Source organism: Lissotriton helveticus, chromosome 6 (assembly GCF_964261635.1).
Source record: "Lissotriton helveticus chromosome 6, aLisHel1.1, whole genome shotgun sequence".
Lineage (NCBI taxonomy): Eukaryota > Metazoa > Chordata > Amphibia > Caudata > Salamandridae > Lissotriton > Lissotriton helveticus.
The window spans coordinates 1,886,725,024-1,886,740,359 of record NC_136067.1 but is presented as its reverse complement, the minus strand read 5'-3'; positions in this window follow the sequence as shown (position 1 = coordinate 1,886,740,359).

Below are 15,336 nucleotides of genomic sequence, written 5' to 3'. Positions count from 1 at the left end.
CCAAGAAGGCAATGCTCCTCCCCTGTGTCAACCATGGAGCCGGCCAGACCTCTGCACACCACCTCCCGTCCCAGAAAACACCAAACCCCGCCGACCCAGCCGCATCGGAGTAAATTTGGCATTGCCAGACCGCCCTCACCTCATCAAAATCCAGGGACACACCATTGAAATCCTGCAAGAAAGCCATCCATGTCCTCAAATCCGCCCTCACTCCCATGGAAATCCGGACTCTGTGATGCGGAAGCACTGCCCCCGACATGGCCATGCCGAGCCGCCTGCAGAACATCTGTCCTGCCAACACCACCCTACACGCAAAGTTGAGAAAGCCTAGAAGTTTCCGAACTGCCTGCAAAGGAATCTGCTTCTCCCCAACCGCCCAGACCAGGCATGCCAGTATCTCTGCCACCTTGGCCGCAGGGAGGCGCGCCATCCACTGCACCGAGTCCAATTCAATCCCAAGGAACGTGAGGCAACAGCTGGGACCAGCCGTCTTCTCTGGCGCCAGAGGCACCCCGAAACGAAAGGCCATCTCCTGGAAATGCGACAGGGCCCTGCCGCAATCCCCGGAATCCGCCCTCCCCAGGAAGAGGAAATCGTCCAAGTAGTGAGTAACCTCACGGCACCCACGGACCCGAACCATGACCCACTGCAGAAAAGTGCTAAAGAGCTCAAACAGGGCACAGGAAACAGCACACCCCATGGGCAAAACCTTGTCCACGTAGATGGCCCCCCAAACTGCATGCCCAGTAGTGAAAAATCCGCCGGGTGAATAGGCAGCAGACGGAAGGCAGACTTGATGTCACATTTCGCCAATTCCGCCCCCGGACCACAAACCCTCACCAGCCGGATCGCGTCGTCCACCGACGCATAGAGCACCCTAGAATCCTCCTCCGCGATAAAATCATTCACCGACTGGCCTTCCGGCCAAGACAGATGATGGATCAACCTGAACTCCCCCTCCTCCTTCTTCGGCACCACCCCCAATGGAGAGACGATCAAATCACACAAAGGCCAGTCAGCAAACGGGCCAGCCACCCTACCTTCCAACACCTCCTTCTGCAGCTTTGCAGCCACTACACTCGGCAGTTCCTTCGCAGATCTCAAATTGTCGGCCCAACGTCGCTCCCTAGGACCTTGATAGCCCACCCTAAAGCCCTCCGTGAACCCCCAAAAAAGCCGCGCCCCGGCCTCCCTATCCGGGTAACAAGAGAGCCAAGGGGCCATCGCCTCCACGCTAACCGGAGTAGGCGCCCTTCTGTCCAGGGTGTCCCTGCCCCCTAGCGTTCCTCCACTGCTCCGAGGGCGTGGTGAGGGTAAGGCACTGAGTAAGGGAATGCTTCCCACCACATTTGGAACACTCATGTTTGAACTTACAGGGGTACCGAGAACAGTACCCTCTGCTGTAGCTCCAACAAACCCCCGTGGAAACACCTCCCGGCTTGGACTGCTGTCCAGAGACGATGGTGCTGGGCACCGAGCCTCCCCCCGCCCCACCTTGGGCGGGACGTGGCGGAAAGGACTGATACACCACCGGCAGGCCACTGGCAGTATGGGTGGACGCAGTGGAGTGCGTCGACGCCATCCACTGCACCCAGAGTTCCTGGTCCACTTCCCCCCAGCTCTTCTCCGGATTCGCACTGACCCTGGCTCGAAACTCCTCATCGTAGCTCAGCCATGCAAACCCCCCGAACTGCATCTGGGCCTTACGAATGATATCCATGTATTTGAACAGCGCAATCGCCCTATCCAAATACCTCTGGCAGTAGACACTGGCAAAGATTAAGAACGCCGACGTCCAATTCTCCATCGTCACCGGCACCCTAGGGCGCCTAGTCAGCTCCCACTCCTCCTCTTTGGACCCCTACTTCGCCTGCACCTCCCTGTGCAGCAACTTAAAGACGTCCACAAACTCATGCTTCCAAATCCTTTCCTTCAATTTCTCCGACAGGTGGGACCCCAGTGGCATAGCCAGCCCCATGTACGGCAGCTTCTTTGGTAACTTCACACCCTTCTCCTCCTTTCCCCCCACCTTGTCCGTCTGCACCCCCAACGTCACCAAATTACCGTACACCTGTTCACCTTCCTCAGGAGGACTGCCCGATGGCTGCTCCCCCTCCCTCACAGACCCCTCCCCAACTCCCACAGATCTACAAGCCCTCTTGCGCCCTTCCCCACTCCGGGGACCGTCATCCCAGGCAGCCCACCATGCAACCTCACCTGCGAGTGTCTCCGTCCTTTCCTTGGGCCGTCCCCTGGGCACCGCCACCTGGACCACCGTCGTCCGTGTCGTATTCCTCGTCGATTGCCGGGGCCTGCAAAACACCAAGGTCGCCGTTGTCCGCAGCGCCCCCTAAGCCTACCAAGTTATCCCGCACCTCCCCCTCCTCCAGGTCATCACTCTCCGTGCCATAATCCAACTCAAGCACCGGTTCCTGATCCACACGCACATTCTCCACCTCCTTCACCGCTCTCTTCACACCTTTCTGGACACTCTTCGGTACACGCACGCCCACTCGCACACGCGCCGCAGGGGCCCGAGCCCTCGGAGGAGGGACAGCCGCCGCAGACTGCCCTGCTACTTCAGTCCTGCGTTTCGGAGCCGTCTTGCGCTCCACCAGGCACCCCCGGGCTCTGCCAGCAGCCGCCGGCTTGGATCCCCTTCCACCCCTCAGGTCGCTCCAGCCTGAGTGGGCCCCGGCACCATCGGGCCTCAAAGCCGTCCCGGCCGTCCCTACGCCTACCATGACTCTCTGCGGAGGGTGGTCCTCCACAGGCCCCTTGGCCCTGACCCTCCTGAGCTCATCCTCCCTCACCGCCTCCCGTTCCTCCTCAGAGGTCGGGGAAGGGCACTCGTCAAAATCACGGTGCCAAACTGCACTCACCCTGGCCCCGGCCTGTTCAGCCCGCCGGGCCTCCCGGATCTGCTCCAGGATCCTCTCCCCCCTCGCTCTCTCCTCCCAGGAAGCTGCACCCCAAATCTGGGGGGGCGGGCCATAGCCATAAAAGTCAGCCCCCGAGGGGAAGAAACCCACCTACGAGAACCCCGGGGCCCACCCAGGCCCTCCCGGCATCGGAAACAGCAAGGGCCGCCCGGCCCCGCCCACCGAGGGCCCCACCGCCGCCTGACCCGCCGGGGCAGGGGTGCCCGCCCTGGAACTTGTGGACAGGTCGAGGGGGGCAAATTCCTCCTGACCCTTGACCTACCCGGGGGTGCCCCCTATCATGCCAACCCCAGGAGTGCTAGCAGCAGCCCGCTCCCCGGACCCAGACGCCCAGGCCCCACCCGGGGCCACCCCCACCGCAGGTGCAGGCCCAGAAGGTGCATCCTCTTGCCCCGCCCCCTGTGCGGTGCCAGCCGGCACCTGCAGGGGGTCCAGAAGCGACAACGCGGGAGGCGCGGGTCCCACAGCGGCCCCAGTCGCCCCAGGCGCGAACTCAATTTGGGGGTAAGCACGGGGGGGGCAGGTTCTTCCGCTTCCCGCCCCTCGCCATGTCCCTGTGCACTCCGCCCCCCCCCCCGCTCCAGAAACAAATCCTCCGTGTCAGGCTCGTCGTCCTGACACGCCACCACCGCGGCCGACACCCCGGCCGAGGCAGCGCGAGTACCCCTGGTGGCCCCCACCCACGCTTGGCCCAAAACCCCCAGGTGGAGCAGGTCGTCCCGCCTGGCCCGCGCTAGCAACAACCAGGCCTCCCGGACCTCCTGTGACGTGACACCCGACATCGCGCCAAAGTGCACGCTTCCGGCGTGTCAAAACTGCCCCGGCTGCCGTGAAACAGCCCCCGGCGCTCACTGAGTCGACCCCAAAGACCACCCAACTATCCTGAACTAAAACCACTAAGCTACCACTAACCTCCCTTTCGTGACCCTCCCGATGGTGCCAGGCGCAGGAAGAGGAAGTTCCCTTCCTCCCCTGCGCCTATATACCCCACCCCCTAACTCCACCCTTTCCCCTACCTGGCCTATCAGCGCGAATGACCCCGGGGGAAGACTAGTCTGCGACTGTGCTTCCCCCGGGGCCCGGCAAAGTGCCGGAGAACTTTTACCGCAGACAGAAGGAGCCGCTGCAGACAGCAACACCGACCAGGAAGCAGGCCAGGTGCTGCTATACGACTCACGCTGCCCCGCTCCCGCCATCTTGATAGCTGACCAGAGAGTGGTCTGAGCAACTACAAATGTAATATTGAAAAAATTAAGTTTGGTGACCCTTGCCAGAGAAAAGAAAGGCGCGGCTCGGCAAATTCTATTTTTTCAATATTGTAACTTTTTTGTAAGCAGCTTGTGCCGCGCTGCTTACGAAAAGTGCACCACCAGTCTATAAAACTCCTGGAAAGCACAAATACGATCTTGTATACACCACACATTTATAATACAAGTTAGCAAACTGCCACATATGCAACCACAACTCACCCGTTACTCCATAACCAACGTCAATCCCGCGAGTGATGTGTGTGGCGCCACTGCAGCACGTGGTGCCGGCTACTTAAAAAAACAAGTACATCAAGAGTCACCAGTGCAGCAATGTAAGGAAGCAGAGAGATTCAATGGCAGTTCGCGGGGAGCTCGTCAGCTGTGTTATGTCTCGCAGCACTCCCAGCGTTGCTGGGACACACTACCAAAACGCGAGAGCTGGCAGAAGGAACCAAAGTCGGCTCTGCACCAGAGAGACAAGAAACGGCACAGGGCAGAAAAGTACTTTGCTGAGCAGCTGAAAGTCGCAGCTTGTCGATGACAATGCGCCGGCAGGCTCCAAATTAATGGCACACTTCAGGGCATCAAAAAGATGACTTCTGGGCATGCAGCTTGGCCCTGCCTCAGACTCGCACCCCTGAGCTCCTTGAATCAGAAAGAGGATTCCAAAGTCCGATGCAGCTTTTGATGTGCCGCTCCAAGAATGATACAGTCACGCATTAGTAGCTCCTACTCAGGTGATAGCTGAACAGCAACTTTAAAACTGAGCGCGGCGCCGCTTCAAGGACACCGAGCTCGGTTTATATTTTCTAACTTTAACACTGAGCGTGGTGTCCTTGAAGCGGGCGCTGTGCTTAGTATTAAAGTTAAACTAGGCTCCTGTTGAAGCTGCACAGAGAAGGAGCGGGGCAGCTCTTTCGGTTTTGAGCGCAGCTCGACGTTCACGTCCTGCTGAGCGGCCCGTCTCTGCAGCGGTGACGTGGCTGAATGGAATCCCGGTTCTTGGTCAACGCATAGCATTACAAACAAAGAGTGGAGGGGGGATGCAACACCGTGAAAAATGTCACGTACATATTAAAGTATGTGCTGACAAGGCGCCATGTAAAAAAAAAAAATAGTCCCTACATGAAAAGACACCGCCCTGCAGCGTAGGTTAATTGTAGTTGGTCGCTGCTGCTTCCTCTGAAAACGGATGAAAACGGAAGTGACGCATCGGCCATCCAGCCAAGATAACAACAGCAATTGCAAATTTCACCAACGGCAAGCAGCAAAACAAAGAGAAACTCTATGGGTGGAATTTGACTACTATTACTGATTACTTTATGCCTCGTAGAGGCAGCGCATGCGCTTTGAATAACTTTGAATCCTCCTGAGGTACAGTCGGGAGTAGCCAGACAGACTGAGCATTTCTATGTTTTAAATTGAAAAAATTAGATTGTTTTTAAACTCACTCTCCCTTCCTGTCACACAACTGCAGTGTCCAGGAACCCCTTCACCCAGCAAAACGAGCGCTGGTAAGGGCGGAAATCGCCGGTATTCCACAACCGATATTCCCCACGCCCTGACTGGGACACGCCCACTCCGAGGCCACGCCCCCTGCAAGACGCTAGAAAAGGCGCGCTGACTCACTAACGCGCAGATAACTTTGAATCCTCCTGAGGCACAGCCGGGAGTAGCCAGACAGACTGAGCATTTCTATGTTTTAAATTGAAAAAATTAGATTGTTTTTAAACTCACTCTCCCTTCCTGTCACACGACTGCAGTGTCCAGGAACCCCTTCACCCAGCAAAACGAGCGCTGGTAAGGGCGAAATCGCCGGTATTCCACAACCGGAAGAAAAAAACGTATAAGCGCTCTTTCTCAGGAATGGCACCCAGGATCTGGAACTCACTCCCTCCTGAAACAAGGCTCATCTCCTCAGTCATACTTTTTAAGAAAGAAGTAAAAGCTCTTCTCATGGCCAAATACAATTGAGCTTTCAACTTGGATCTGTAAAGTATCTGCACCGATCTATATTACCCAGCTCAATCACGACTACTATGTGTTTTTCCTGTATTATTCTGCTAGATCCTTCGAATATGTGCTGTACCTCTATTATTGTTTCACTTACCTGACTATTTACTTGCATTATTGATGTACCTGTATTATTATGCTCCCTCACGTTTTTCATTCTCCTGTTTGGTATTCCCTGCTTTGTAAAGCGCTCTGATATCTGCAAAGATCTTGTTCGCGCTATATAAAACTTTCAAAATAAATAAATAAAATAAACCGATATTCCCCACGCCCTGACTGGGACACACCCACTCCGAGGCTACGCCCCCTGCAAGACGCTAGAAAAGGCGCGCTGACTCACTAACGCGCAGATAACTTTGAATCCTCCTGAGGCACAGCCGGGAGTAGCCAGACAGACTGAGCATTTCTATGTTTTAAATTGAAAAAATTTGATTGTTTTTAAACTCACTCTCCCTTCCTGTCACACGACTGCAGTGTCCAGGAACCCCTTCACCCAGCAAAACGAGCGCTGGTAAGGGCGAAATCGCCGGTATTCCACAACCGATATTCCCCACGCCCTGACTGGGACACGCCCACTCCGAGGCCACGCCCCCTGCAAGATGCTAGAAAAGGCGCGCTGACTCACTAACGCGCAGATAACTTTGAATCCTCTTGAGGCACAGCCGGGAGTAGCCAGACAGACTGAGCATTTCTATGTTTTAAATTGAAAAAATTAGATTGTTTTTAAACTCACTCTCCCTTCCTGTCACACGACTGCAGTGTCCAGGAACCCCTTCACCCAGCAAAACGAGCGCTGGTAAGGGCGAAATCGCCGGTATTCCACAACCGATAATCCCCACGCCCTGACTGGGACACGCCCACTCCGAGGCCACGCCCCCTCCCACCGTCCTCCCACTATAAAAAATGTGCATGTACCGGAAGCGCAGCGGGCGCGACGATTGCGCGCCGAAGGCGCGCATAAGGCAAGCTCGTCTGCGCTCGTCCGCGCCGAGTCCGGGCCCTGGGCCATTCCCCCTATATCCCAGTTATCAGAGCCCAGATACTACAACGCGGAAACCCTTCATAGCCTTAGGCCCTCTGCCAGCATTTGCACTCGGCATATTTTTCAAGCCGACGCCCTGCCACAAGCCTGCCCCAAATGCCTTCTTCCCCTCAAACATAAACCTAGCCCTGAACTCACTCATGACTTTCGTATGTTCTTACTGAATTGTCGCTCCCTACCTAAGAACAGGGCCGAAATGGCCCTCCTAATAGAGGAATACACTCCTGACATATTGTTCCTGACAGAAACCTGGCTTACTTCTGAGTCCGACCCCGCTGTTGTAGAGGCTCTCCCGTCAGGTTTCCAAATGATACGTCAAGACCGACTTAAAGGGAGAGGAGGAGTCCTGGCCATCATTTATAAGGAACAATATCACTGCCGAGTTGCCTCTGAAACCATCCCGGATTGTGAGAGTCTTGCCTTTAACATCGAACTCTCACCCAACAGTTGCTTCTCAGGCACCCTTATTTACCGCCCCCCCCGGCCCTCCGAAGCTATTCCATGAAAACTTACCCTCTAGTGTGGCCGATCGAGTCAGCACCACCTCCAATTTTACTCTGCTAGGCGATTTTAACCTTCATTTTGACTCCCGTTCAGACCACACAGCCGCCACCTTGGCAGACGATCTAGCAGCCCTGCAACTCACCCAACGTGTTACTACTCCCACTCACGTCAAAGGCCACCTGCTGGATCCTGTTTTCAGCAACTGCCCTGACCTTTCAGCCGGCCCACTAATTCCTCTGCCTTGGACAGACCACTTCCTGGTCCCTATCAGCTGGACCTCGCTCAAACCTTCATCAACTGTACCCACTACGAGGCTCATGCGAGCCTGGTCCCGCCTCGCGGTTGATAACTGGTCCATCAAACTTGCCAGCACTCAACCCCGTGAGCAGGAGGATCCTGACCTTGCCAACCAGGCCTATGTTAACTGGATCACCCAAACCCTTGACGCGACACTCCCAACTAGCAAGATTACGCTGAAGCGCCACCATAAAACTGCCCCTTGGTACACGGACGCTCTCAGGGACAAGAAACGTCTATGTAGAAGGTCAGAAAGACGTTGGCGTTTAGATTACTCGGTAGACAATAAAACCCGCTACCGAGAATCTATCGGCGAATACAAAGCTCAAGTAAAAGCAGCCCAGGCCACCTATTTCTCCAACAGAATACTGCTGGCCAAATCAAAGCCTAAGGAGATTTTTCAGATCGTCAAAAAGCTAATGAATCCCCCCCCCTGCCCCAGAGGCCGAAAAATCCACCACTCACTGCAATAACGTTGCTGAGTTCTTCTACCAGAAAGTAAATACCATCTACTCGGCCTTCCCCCCAAAAAAGATCACCTCTTCAATCCAACCTTATAAACCCCCAGCTCTCCCCCTTTTCTTACCCCAACCCACTCTGACTCATTTTCCCCTACTTGACTCTACAACCCTTGAAACATTAGCGCACAGAGTTAAATCCGGCTCTCCGGACGACCCAGCCCCGCCGGACTTAACAATGGCTGCTTCACAGATTACCCTGCCTATTATTAGGGAGGTATTAAATGCATCCATTACCTCCAGCACTGTCCCGGCCGTCTGGAAGCAGGCCATGGTCAGATCTCTACTGAAGAAACCCAATTTAGACCCGACTGACCTGGGTAATTACCGTCCCATCTCCCTGCTCCCTTGGGTGAGCAAGGTCTTGGAAAAACACATAAATCAACAGCTAGTAAGCTTTCTGGAAGATCATCAGCTACTAGACCCCACTCAGACGGGTTTCAGACCGAAACACAGGACTGAGACCTCTCTCCTCTTGGTCACCGAGGAAGCTAGAAAAATCCTGGATCAAGGAAGATCAGTGGCAGTGATCCTCCTTGACCTAAGTGCGGCGTTTGACACGGTCAGTCACGACACCCTACTGTACCGTTTGTCCTGCGCCGGGATTAAGGATAAAGCCTGGTCGTGGTTTAAGTCCTTTTTAGAGGACAGATCTTTTAGAGTCTTTGAGGGTGAATCCGTGTCCTCCAGCAGACCTCTAAAGTGCAGAGTTCCGCAGGGCTCCTCCCTGAGCCCCGCACTCTTCAACCTGTACATGAGGCCACTGGCTGAGGTCGTCCGTCCATTCGGGGTGAAGATCATCTCTTATGCGGATGACACGCAGCTGGTGGTCTCACTGGCGCAGGAGGCCAACCGGCCTACGCCAGGTGGGCTTAGAGAGTGCCTAGAGGAGGTGAAGACCTGGATGTCCTCATCATCCCTCAAGCTGAATGGGGACAAAACGGAGCTGATGCTCCTAGGCCCCCCAGATCTCTGCCTCCCCGCCTCTTTGTGGCCTCCGTGTATGGGCCTTCCTCCAGCCCCCAAAGACAACATCAAGAGCCTCGGAGTGTGGTTGGACAGATCCCTGTCTTTCAACGTGCAGGCCACAAAACTGTCAGCCACCTGTTTTGGCATCATGAGGATGTTAAAGAAAATCTTTCCCCTCCTTCCCTTGGAAGCCAAACAGGTGGCTATACAGGGCCTTATACACTCACGCCTTGATTTTAACAATGTGCTCTATCTCGGCGCCCCAGAGTACACCCTGCGCAGGCTGCAGACAGTGCAGAACTGTGCAGCGCACTTACTGCTTAAGATCCCTCGTAGACAATCAGCGAGGGCCGGACTGGTCAGCCTTCATTGGCTACCGGTTCGCCAGAGGGTTCTGTTTAAGGCAATGTGCATAGCCCATCAAGCTTTCTTGGACACTGGCCCTAGCATTACCCGCGACCTAGTCACCCACTACACTCCCAACAGAAGTCTTCGCTCCAGCCAGACCTTTTTAGCAGTGGTCCCGAGAATAAAAAGATCCAGAGCGGGCGGCAGGACGTTCGCCCATAATGCGTCCAGAACTTGGAACACCCTGCCACTGCACCTCAGAGCCAATCCCAATCTCTCTGTGTTTCGTAAACAGCTTAAGACCTTCCTTTTTAATTCACCCCTTTAACTTAGCTAACCTCCTCCTCAGCACTCTGGCAGGTTCTGGTTATTTTTAGCGCTTGGACGCCTCCGGGCAGCAATACGCGCTCTACAAGTCCACATCTATTCTATTCTATGCGAGACCTAAAAACTGTAGAGGAACGATGCATGTGTGCGAGCCATTTGGAGTACTGCCATGTCATTTTCAACATGCAAACCATTGTCTGTCAGAGCTAGGACAGGGCAGAAAAAAGTCATTTTTTCGTCAGTTGCGCTAGTGCCCAAGGTGTTACAGAACACAGAAAAGGAAAAGAAATACAGACGAAAAGAGAGAGTAAGAGACACTACACGCCTTGAGCATGTATAGTAAATTAAACATCCTTTATAGAGGTCTCTCCAAATATATGACGACTACTTGCAACGTATCAAACACCACTAATATTAACAGTAACAGGAAACTGATGTTTACAAAACCTTGCTACGTGACCCCGCATGAAGAAAAGATTTGAAGTGGAAACATTTCGACATTTGTGCCTATTCACAAAGAAATGTTGCCATAAATAAACAATGCCTGTTTTTGGAAAACATGAGCTTTTGATAGATGATATGATATATGAATATGTGCTCTTGTTATTTTCAATCCTGAACTTTTGCTTCCCACAATGCACTTCCAAATAGCAGATTTATTGCTAGGCTTGAAATGCATGATTTTTTTATTTCTCCAAACTATTGTGGGTTCCTTCTGGTATTACCTTCATACAAGATAATATTGAGGCATGGGTGCAACGGTGGAATGAAAGCTCAGTACAGAGTTCGGAAATGTTGAAATTTACAGTCATCATGGTAAGCTTCTAGGGCTCCACATTTGTTATGCTCTTGGGCATAAGGGTGTTGTGGGAATCATCAACAGGATTTTTAGTGAACTAACACTTCTGAATGGATCTTGTTGTGTTTCGGTAGTTTAGCCTACAACAAATATACCATATCAATGTCAGGCCTGATGTTGGTTAGGTCTGGGTGGTGAACTCCGCTCCGCTCGCGGAGTTTGCAGAGTAGTCCGCACTCTGCGTTGCGCAAAGCTCGCAGAGTTCCGAAAAACTCCGCTTCCCGTTGCTGAGCACAGTTTTTTCCCTTGCTTGTGTTCGTCAGCATAAAGTTGGCGAGCGTGAGCGAGAAAAATCAACCTCCCGGCGAGATTTTTCAACGCATGCGGTCAGATTTCTCATTGTGAGTGGGTGAATATGCTCACGCCCGATAGCGTTGAGAAACCGTCCGTTCGCATTGAGAAAAGCTGCTGCTCGAGTAACAATCTACTAGAGTGGCAGAAAGAAAGCAGCGCCCGCTTGCACTGTGCATGGTGCCATTTGCGATGATTGCACAGTGCGGACGAACACCTGGCACTGAAAGCACCGCAAACTGGCATTTATCTAACGCACTCCGCTGCTCGCTGAGCTTCACGTAGTGTGGCGGAGTTTTAAACTACGCCCAGGCTTAATGTTGGTGGCCGGCACAATGTTAAACTGGGAATACTGTGTCAGAATTGTAGCTAAACCTATCTTTAGAAAACTTATTTTCCAACAAGATAACGTGTGAAGATAGTAATAGTCAACTGAAAGTTCAATGTTAAGAATGTACCATAAAATTAAAGAGACACCTATGGTGGTCATGCACGTCTATTTAGCAGCAAAACTATATGCTGCGTTAGGTTAACATCTACTCTATTGTTAGGAGGATTTAGCTCTTCTGCTACTAATTAGAAAGCTAAGTCTGTGAGGCTTAATTTAGGTGATTCCATTTTATAATTCTTGAGCAAGGAATTCAATAGAAAGAGCATTCTATTTTTGTGAAGCTCTAGAATATTTAATGACGAATTACAATATGTTTACCGAACATTGGGATTCGAGGATCATTTAAGAATGTAAATGCAAAATTAGTGTATGTTAGTTTTGCATGCTCATGAAAGGCTTCTGCCGTTATACAGTAATGGGTTTAGCTACTGTTTGTATCTATCATTATACATATATGTATATTAAGGTAGTATCATTGTTCTTTTGGGTATCCATTTTAGTTGGTTAAGCCAGTTGATGTGCTTCTCTGTTTAAATATGAATAACCAATTCTAAACTTCATCGGTTACATGCCTTTGAAAACAGAGTTGGATTTTTATTAAAAATCGGCCCGGGCAAACTGAAAAAAAGTGGTCCACATTTGCATATTGCCTTTCCGCAAAACAATGCACGGATTAGTTCAAAAAGGTGAAACACATCTGAAAACAAGTGAGGCCACTTTTGCTCAGGCCCCCTGCCCCCACTCAATATTCATACATTAAAGGGCCAGCCCAGTGAGAGAAAGGGAGTGACACCTCTGTCCCTTGATAAAAAAGGAGGTAATGGACCCCATCTGCCTCCAGAAAGGCCACTCAGGCACTCACTGGGCCGCTGGTGGCATTTGAACACACAGGCTCCGCCCAAATCGGCCCCCTAGGCTGCCAAAAAAGCAGCCCACTGCTGGGACTAAGCTACCAGACCCTCAGCCATTGCTCGTGTGCCCGCCTTACCAATCCAACACTGTTTTGAAAATAATTTGCACCACAAAGCAGCATTTGTTGCCTTACAATAGAATTCCTCAAATGAAAATAGTTCAATTTGGTTAAACGTAAGAGCGATAGCAATCATTTTCTACTCAAGAATTGTTCGTTGGTAAATTCCCCACTTTAGAAACCATCAATCGTACAAAGGAGCTATGCAATGACTGGCACATAACTTGTTTTTATTTTTGTTGGAGGGTCAGAAAAATAGACGAACAATAAAAATGAGAAAGAACACCAAAAAACTTTAAAAAGTCTGGTGTGTTTTTGAATGCCAATGAACCGTGCAAATAGTGGTTTGTTTCTTTTTAATTAGTGATCATAATGTACATTTTTCTCCAATATCTACTCAAGCTAACAACTTTCTTTCCCAACTTCTGTTTTGTGGTGCATACCAAAGCATAATTATTAAAGTTTGTATTAAAGGCTTATGACATTTTTTCTGCAGAATACTGAAATATCATTATCATCTGTTGTATTACTTCAGTTAATTTTACAAATATTCACAAAGTGTCAAACTGCAACTGTAGGATGTTGGATGTAATATAACTTAATGATGTTAAATTTGGAATCCACTATTTGTTCATACAAGTAGAAGTAGAGAATGTTATGTTCATTGGTAGCTATTTGTAAATTATAGGGTGCAGATGTAAAGGGAGCAGCTGTCTGCAATATACAATATTGCAGAGATTATTTTTGATAGAAATTATTCTGATGCAAATATATCTATTTGTAAGCATTTCTAAGGTACAAATATCTACTTTCTAAATCTGTAATAATTTTTGTCTATCATAAAATGTTTAAAACAAAGATATTTCAGAAATAAAAATGAATGCAATTTCTTTTAGAGATACAATATAAATGGTATCATAATAAAATGGGATTTCATAGTGATCTAAAGGTTTATATGAATTGATGGTGGAAAGCTGAACAGATAGAAACACCGTGATACATTGAGAAGAAATGGCAAGTGGGGAGGTGGCAGTTCATGACAACGGTGAGGTGCATGTCAATATTTGGAATTCACCTTGTGGTGGACTTTCTGAGCTCTTCACCATGATTTGTTCTATTTTAGTATGTATGCATGTTGTCATTTTTAACTATCAGAGCTTGTTTATTGCTATTTATTATTATTTCTTTTTTTAAACAATAGAGCACTGTATAGGCAGCTAATGCTATCTGTAGTAGTGCTATTTGTAGTTTGATATATTTTTATTAGAGCTGTGTGCAATTAGAATAATGTGTATTAACAGTTGTAGGACAACTATGTCCTGTTCATTTAGCATCCTTTAGTTCCTTTTTGACTACCTGTTTTTTTACTTCTGCAGTGTGTAAGTCTCCATTACTGAGTCTCCCTCACTGCAAGCTCTATTAAAATTAATTAGGAGTGGTAACCACCGATGTTTGCCTTTTAAAACAAGGTTCAACACTGTGCAGCTAGAGTAAAAGATTCTGGGTTGGATGCACGTAAACATGTGTACACCCTGTGTACATTTGAGTTGGCTGAGCGAGTGAGACTACCATCTAGCTCACCCTGGTATCCTCACACGTGTAGCCTGTTGCAGAAAGGACTCTTGATTGATTGTGGTTGACTGTGCAGCCCTTAAAATGTGAGTGGGTATTCATAGTGTAAGTCGATAATGCTTCAGTGAAAAGTTTGTGTGCTTCACTGTACATTAAAGGCGAAATCTTCCCCACAGTACAATTTTGTCAAGGTTGGGCCTAGAGACTGGGTTGATGAACCAGTCTTATGATAGCCCCCAAAACAAAAGGATCATAAGTGCAGATTTAATGTTAATTTGGTTTTATATGAACTCCTGCTGACACTTGAAGAATTATCATATTTTTGCGACTAAGGGGCCCATTAGGATGTCGGGCAAATCGCCACTGCCATGCGGGCGGTGGCGATCCGCCCGACATCCTTTGCCGCCCGCCACCCATTTCCCCCCCGCCATATTAGTATGGCGGGGATTGCCGCGGCGGACGGAAAGGCCGTCCGCCGTTGCCTTGCGGCCGGGGCGGAAAGTGTTTAATATGGTAGCGGTGTCTATTAGACACGGCCAGCCATATTATGATGGGCTTTGGGGAATGCCTTTCCGTGGCGGCAATGCCGCCACGGAAAGGCATGCGGAGACTCCCTGCAGGGGCCCGTTGCGGGCCCCCTGGGATTCTGGGGGGGTGGGGGTGCACATGGGGGGTACCACATTTCAAAGTGCAACATGGCAGGCACCGCGCGGTGTCTGTCATGCTGTGCTTTCAGCACCGCCTGCCGCAATGGTAAAAATAAAGGATGCGCCCGCCAGTGTGGCGGGCGCATCCTAATGGCCAAGGCGGGACCGCAAATAACTGCCATATTCCAACATCCTTTTGGACTATGGTAGTTATTTGTTTGAAACTGCATACACACTGTTTTTATATTTGACACCAGGATAGCGCTTATTAAAACTGTTTGTGTCCTGGCAGCCAATTTTAAATCACACATTTCTTTTTCACATGCACTACAACCATCACCATTAACAATTTTCCCTAGGACTCCCTGTTTAAATTAGTTTGTTGTATTCATTCAT